The sequence below is a fragment of the Phoenix dactylifera genome, chromosome 6, assembly GCF_009389715.1.
Source record: "Phoenix dactylifera cultivar Barhee BC4 chromosome 6, palm_55x_up_171113_PBpolish2nd_filt_p, whole genome shotgun sequence".
Lineage (NCBI taxonomy): Eukaryota > Viridiplantae > Streptophyta > Magnoliopsida > Arecales > Arecaceae > Phoenix > Phoenix dactylifera.
Window position 1 is genome coordinate 6,766,165 of NC_052397.1, and position 6,683 is coordinate 6,772,847.

Below are 6,683 nucleotides of genomic sequence, written 5' to 3' on the forward strand. Positions count from 1 at the left end.
GTCTGGAGAGGACTCCTCTCAGAGGAGATCCGGCGGCGGCTAGCCACTCGCCGGGTCTTCCGTCGGCTGAAGCCCGAAGGTTGGAGGAATGAGGAGTGAGGAGCCGAGGACGGCGACATCGGGGCGTCGGCCAGGAGAGGAGATCCAGCCAGCGGTCCAAGAGCTGGAGTCTGGAGAGGAGATCGGCCGGCGGGTTTCTGCCTTCTTCAAGAAGGCTTCTTGGAGCCGGAGGAGGAGGACCGAGCCACCGAGGACGGTGGACTTTAGAGCGGGAGCCGACTAGCCGAGGAGGCGAGGAGCCGGAGGCCCGGAGGCCGGAGGCCGGAGGTCGGAGCCTGAGGACGACGAGTCGTCGGAGTCGACGAGGACAGATGGAGCGGTGCTGCGACTGCGAGCGTGCGAGTCTGCCGAAAACTGGAGAACGGGGGATTGGGATTTGGGAGAACTGAGAAGGGGGGAGAGAAGGTCCGAAGGAGGGAGGAAATACCCGTAACCCATTGCAGCCCGGTACTGGTGCTCTGGTAGCCGTCGCCTCGCCCACTGCCCAGCGCCCAGCTACGACTGTCACAGTGTCACTCTAGCCATCGCCCATCGGAGACCGGAGACGGATGGGAAAGGGAAAGGCAGAGCCGCAGGAGGCTACGGTCCGCTGGGTCATGGGTGGGTGTCAAGGAGTTCCAGACTTCCATCCGGCTTAAAAAAAAAAAAAAAAAAAACTATGCTGTGGTTCCATGGGTCGGGGGCCTTCCATGGGTCGGGGGCCTTAGGCGACCGCCTCAGTCGCCTAAGGCCCGAGCCGGCCCTGACTCGAGTGTAGTGTAGCTGATCTCTTAATATTATAACAATATTATACTAACAATATTATACTATACTATACTGCATTGTCTACATAATATTATATTATATTATGTTATTGTATTTTAGTCTCTAAGGTATAAATCCTGTTTAATTGGGATATCGGGGTGTTGAACAAATTATTGGGTATAGCTTATTCTGACACAAGAATCTGATGTTTGGCAACTTATAGGGGATAAAGTGGGGATAAACGCTCTTTATCCCAATTCCAAACATAACCGTAGACTCCCTCACCAAGTGATGTCCTTAGCTAAAAGATATTTTTTGGTTCTTCTCAACTTATTTTTTGCAATGTTTATTTGGAGAGCAGTGAATTATACTTGAGCGGGACTTGAACGGATTCGCACCTGGGGCTTGAGGAGGAGACATTTGACATCTGGTCCTATATAAGATAAATATGCAAGGGAAAAGTGTTGGTATATACGTTTTGAGTCCAAGTTTGATGACTCAAAATTGTGTAATATAGCCATCAAAATCCAAGTTCACCTGAAAACTTATACCATTAGATTGATATACATGTCAGCTTGGGTCAAAATTTCATCATTTTAACTAATTCAGAGGTAAAATACTAGTCAGCGTCCCATGGTTTTCTTATGTGTAGATTGTTGAAACTGATGACCAGTTTTGAGTCGATCAGAGGAGCTTGCTATGGCACCTTAGAGGTCAGTTCCAGGCAGGGGACCTGCCTTTTGTAGTTTCAATTCAAGCTCAGATCACTAGGGATCAACCTCCAGAATTTTTCAAGACTACAAGGAGTCTAGACGACGACGACGAAAAAAAAAAAAAAAGAAAAAAAAAGAAACAGAGACACAGGTTATCAGCTAAAGAATCAAATCAAAACATGGACCCAAAGCGTTGCTTAATCTTGTCAGCACTGGTACATCAATGCTATCTAACCCAGTCTCTACCAGAGAGAGAGAGAGAGAGAGAGAGAGAGAAGAGAGAGAGAGAGAGAAGAAAAGAGAACAATTGTTAGAGCATCAGTCAATGGGACACCTCTAGTTAATGGTGCATTCTCTAAGTCAGAGATGAGAATGCTTGACCGTATATTTTATTTCTTCTACTTCAATTCTTTCAAATTTGTCCTGAATTTTCGTTAGATAATAAAGATCATACTTGCTGATGAAGAACAATGGGATTTACAGATCATGCATTTGGTTCTGATTGTTTCAGTGCAGTCAAGAGTTACAAATTTTCAGATTTGAGTTATTGCTTCCCTGATATTGCCTGTGAGTTATCCTTACATGGAGCAAGCGGCATTCTTGCATATGAAACCATACATAAAAACTGCATGCCCGTCTTGTCTATGAGTACATTCATAAGAAAAGCCTTAATTTACTACAGAGCAAATATTTTTGATGTGGGATTTCCCTATGAAAAGAAATATACCTATCCATCGACTGAAATATACTTTCCCTCTCATGAGGTATGAAGGAGGTTAAATCAAGTATACTACAGAAGACCACAACTAGACCATTTTAGTGCATGGTACTCACTCTGAGTACCCAGACGACAGCTGCTCCATAACAAGTAGGGCTTTCATCATGGGCTTAACCTCTCTGTTATCTTTACAATTACCAAGAACAAGACCCTATATAGAATAACCATACCGAATAACACAGCAAGATCAATCCACTTGAGTAGCCCATTTCAACTTGCCAGAAGCCCCTCAGAATCTCTTCGCAGTAATGGTGGGAGGCCCCCCTGCTTGGTTGTTGGGGAAAGTCAGACCCAAGAACTCGTTCTTGTAGAAGCCTTGGTTGGCATACTTATGGAAGGCGATGTAGTACATTGATACCTCCACACAGGCTTGGGGAGGTCGTCGGGCAACCGGAAGAAGCCACCGTTCAGTATCATCACTCCCTGGATTCCAGCCCCGGTTATGATGCCCATCAGGAAGTCCGGGACGATGCTTGCAACGATCATCATCAAGCCCTCCACCAGCATCATGCACATGAAGAGCACCAGAGCGAAGTAGGCAAAGTGATCTATTCTCCTCTGAAGGCCAACAAGGTAGTAGGCCATGGCCCCTGGTGCAACGGAGATGAGAGCCAGGTACGGAATGGCAGAAAGAGTGTTGGCGATCACGAATGCGGTGACGCCATAATGCCCATTCAGTCTTTCTCGTCCAAAGACCTAGAGAATGAAATGGCCATTAACAGTGAAACAAATCTTAATAAACTTAACACTGGTGGATTTGTATTTATAGCTGACCTTTTAATAAAAAGAGAGTTTTCATGCAGCATCAAAGTGATCAAAAAGATTATATTTTTTCGCTTGAAAGGACCTAAAGATCCATGTGATGTTATGATAATGCGAAAGTAAATAATAGTAAAAGCAGCAGTAATAATCTATAATTGTTGCTAAGATTACAAAAACAAAAGAAAGAAAAGTTTAGTACCAAAATTAAGAAAAAAACTCTTGTCTCTTGTTAGGCATGCACCTGGACCTAAATGATATTGCTCCAATTAGATAAAAAGAACAAAAGTTTAGCACTAAGTTGACAAAAAAAAAACTCGTCTCTTGTTAGGCATGCGCTTGGACCCAAATGATACTGTAATAATAAAGAATCAGGCCGTAAGGCAATCTGCACCAATGATTGGTATCAGTAAAGTTAACAAAAAAAAACTCTTGTTTCTTGTTAGGCATGCGCTTGGACCCAAATGATACTGTAATAATAAAGAATCAGACCATAAGGTAATCTGCACCAATGATTGGTATTTATGGCTAATCTAGTTCTTTTATCATGATGCTATATGACTATTAACGAAAGCATGTGTTGCAAGTGTCCATAAAAGAAGATAATTGATCAGAAACTTTTGACATGCAATATGTGCTTGGCGAAACTTATAGGGCCAGTTTTGATATCGTACAAGATTGGACTGAAAATCTTGTTGGAATCAGAGCTGTTGGCCTATCTAGCTTGAATTTTTTGAGAGCCTATCAAAATCTAGTCCAAATCCTAGCCTTTAGCTTACATGAAGGAAAAACAAAAACTTATAGAGATTTTTTTCTTCTTCCCATTGGATATGGGCTAGATGGGATTTGGTTGATACGGGCCATGCTTAAATGAATGGTCCAGTCCACAAATCTTGTAAAAATTTAAGCCCAATTCTGTAAGAAACATGCCTATAGAGTCTTTTAGTTTGCAAGTACCTATGGATCGTTAACAATTCAGATGCATAACTATATCTCGAGAGAAAATGACTAACCTTCATGTCCTCCACAAAAGATGGAAATCCCCTATTGCCATGAAAGTCAGGAATGCAGCTATGAACATGAGCATAGAACCTCTGGCCTGAAAATTTCAAAACCAGCATTACATGATGATACGTATAAAAAAGCATTAAAATGGCCTTTGAGTTCATAAGGGAATACACCAACACACCTGAATTGAACCATAAGTATGGCCGACATCATGGTATATGGTGCCTCCACAGAGGCAGAGCGCAATATAAATGGCAAATCGCAACCAGTAGTAGCCCAAATCTCTATACATGTTCATAAAGGACCTTCTAGTGAGGACCAGGGACTGAGTTAAGAAGCTAGCTTGACTTCCTTTCTTCACCAGAGCTCCTCCCTTCCAGAAAAGTAATACAAGTAAAATTAGAACATGAGATAAAACTATATATAAGGGATTGCGCTAAGTGATGTTCTTTGAATAACATCACGAACGAACGGACAAGTACTAATCCAAGATCATGATTACCCTTCCACGTATCTCTGCAATTTGTTGAGCTACTTGTTGTGAAATAGTGGAGGACTTATAAGATTTCACAAGGGTCTCAATTACTTCAGCAGTGGTTATTTGCTGGACTTCAGGGCCTTCTTCGATATCCTGTTGGAAGGAATCATAGAAACATCGTCGAAATTTTACTAGGGCTTCAACTATGGATGATTAGCAAGTAAAAAGCTGTTGAAGTGATGCTGCATACCTTCTCAAAGTCTTTGTTGATTGTCCTAAGGTAATGATCTGAAGGATTTCGATGAGGTGGACAGGGGAAAGCCATTCAAAGCAAAGAACTGAAGAAAAGAGAGTGCAACAAAAATGATGAAGTCACTCGAATTTCAATCTATACTATATTAAAAAGATCATTAGGAGTACTTTGGTTCTGTCAAATTTGTCCATGCAAGTAATAGTATTGGTTTCACGAACAAAATTTTATTATCTAACAATCATGAGTATTGATAGTTTTGGAAATAAAATGCGAATAATAATTTATTTTATCTAAATCTCATTTCTGATGGTATCTTTGTAATGTTGGATCCCGTTTAATTAAACGCTGATCCCGTTTAATTAGAACTCACATCTTGAAAAGTGTCACTTGTAAATCCTGATAATCAGGAGGGTATTGAGTGTAATTGCACGACAGTGAAAGGTTGCCTTAATGGGGGGTGACTCTTCACGGGTGTAACTAACCACGGCGTTTGATCCCTGGAGAGGGCTATAAATAGCCAGTTAGACCCTTTCTCTAAAACACGCATTAGGAGCTCTCTCTCCAGCTAATCTCTGTCCAAATCAAAGCAAATCTCGTTGATCGCGGCTGCCAGATCAGATTACACGCATCTCAAGTTCAATCAAGATGGATTTAGCGAGGTCAAAATATGGGTTTATGATTCATTACATTAATCATTCCATCAATGGTATCAGATTCATTAACATTAATCATTCCATCAATGGGTATGAGAGCGGATCGAGGTCTAAAGTAAATCATACCTATTTGATCTGTTAATTTAATCTGCGTGGAGAACCCGATGTTATTAAACATCGAAAAGATTTTTGGGCTTCCCGATGTGGGACTAAAAGCCTCTTTCGGGATGAAAGTTTTTTGCCCATATTACTTAGAGCAAATGAAATATCTTTGTCTGGGCAATATGGGACTAAAACCCTTCACCCTTTCCACACCTCCTTCCACCCCTGTTTAAGAACAGAAGAAGGGAGAGGAGGCAACCATGGCCGCCGCCGCCCACGGCCGCCATGGCCGCCGCCTCCCCGACTGCCGCTGCGACCCGCCCTGGCGAGCCGGCCGCGGCTGCAAACCGCCGTGGCCACCATGGCTGAAGCAGGTGGAAGGGGAAAGGAGGACTCGGCCGCCGTGGCCTGCAGCCCGCCGCTAAGCGGCCCCGGCCGCTGCTAACGGTGCCGCAGCAACGCCTGCGGCCGACGGCCCTATGGCCTGCGCCGTGGCTGCGGCCGCACCCTGCGGCCGAACCCCGACCGACCCCGCCTCCAGCCCCGCCCTGCGGCTGCCCCCGCGGCCTGTGGCCGTGCCTACGGCCGGCTGCGGCGGTTGCGCCGCCATTGTTTAGGAGAGAAGGGGCCACTGGTTTTGGCCCCCTTCTCCTCCTTTCGCTTGGGAAGAAGATGAATAGAAATGGGTTTCGGATTTTTCTAAACCCGCAACCCGAATCCGGTTAATAATAATAAAAAAAAGGTGAAGGGATTAATAGGTTTCGAGTTATTGGGTCTCGGCCCGCAACCCGAAACCCGAATTCTTTTGACTAAACTGTGCATTTTGCAGTTAAACCCCTGACAATATGTATCGTGAAAAAAGGGGCATAAGAAATTCATATATTGGTCCCCAGCCGAAAGGTTGAATTATCAAAAGGGTCCTAAAATATATTATGTGGTCCCTTTGCTAAAGTTTCATTACAGAATAGTACTTTGACAATTATGTATTATTCTATGTAATAAATTTATTGGCATAAATGATCAATTTATATGCTTTCTTATGATGATACATGATTGTTTATATTATTCATATTTCATGATAAAAGGGTGATGTATGCATGAGACGAGCCAAAGCATCTTATGTAGGAAAAGAACA

General features: G+C 43.4%; 1 pseudogene; it reads right to left on the bottom strand.

The window, feature by feature from the left end:
* Window positions 1–2,397: 2,397 nt before the first annotated feature.
* Window positions 2,398–5,911, bottom strand: LOC120111169 (annotated as a pseudogene).
* Window positions 5,912–6,683: the final 772 nt, after the last annotated feature.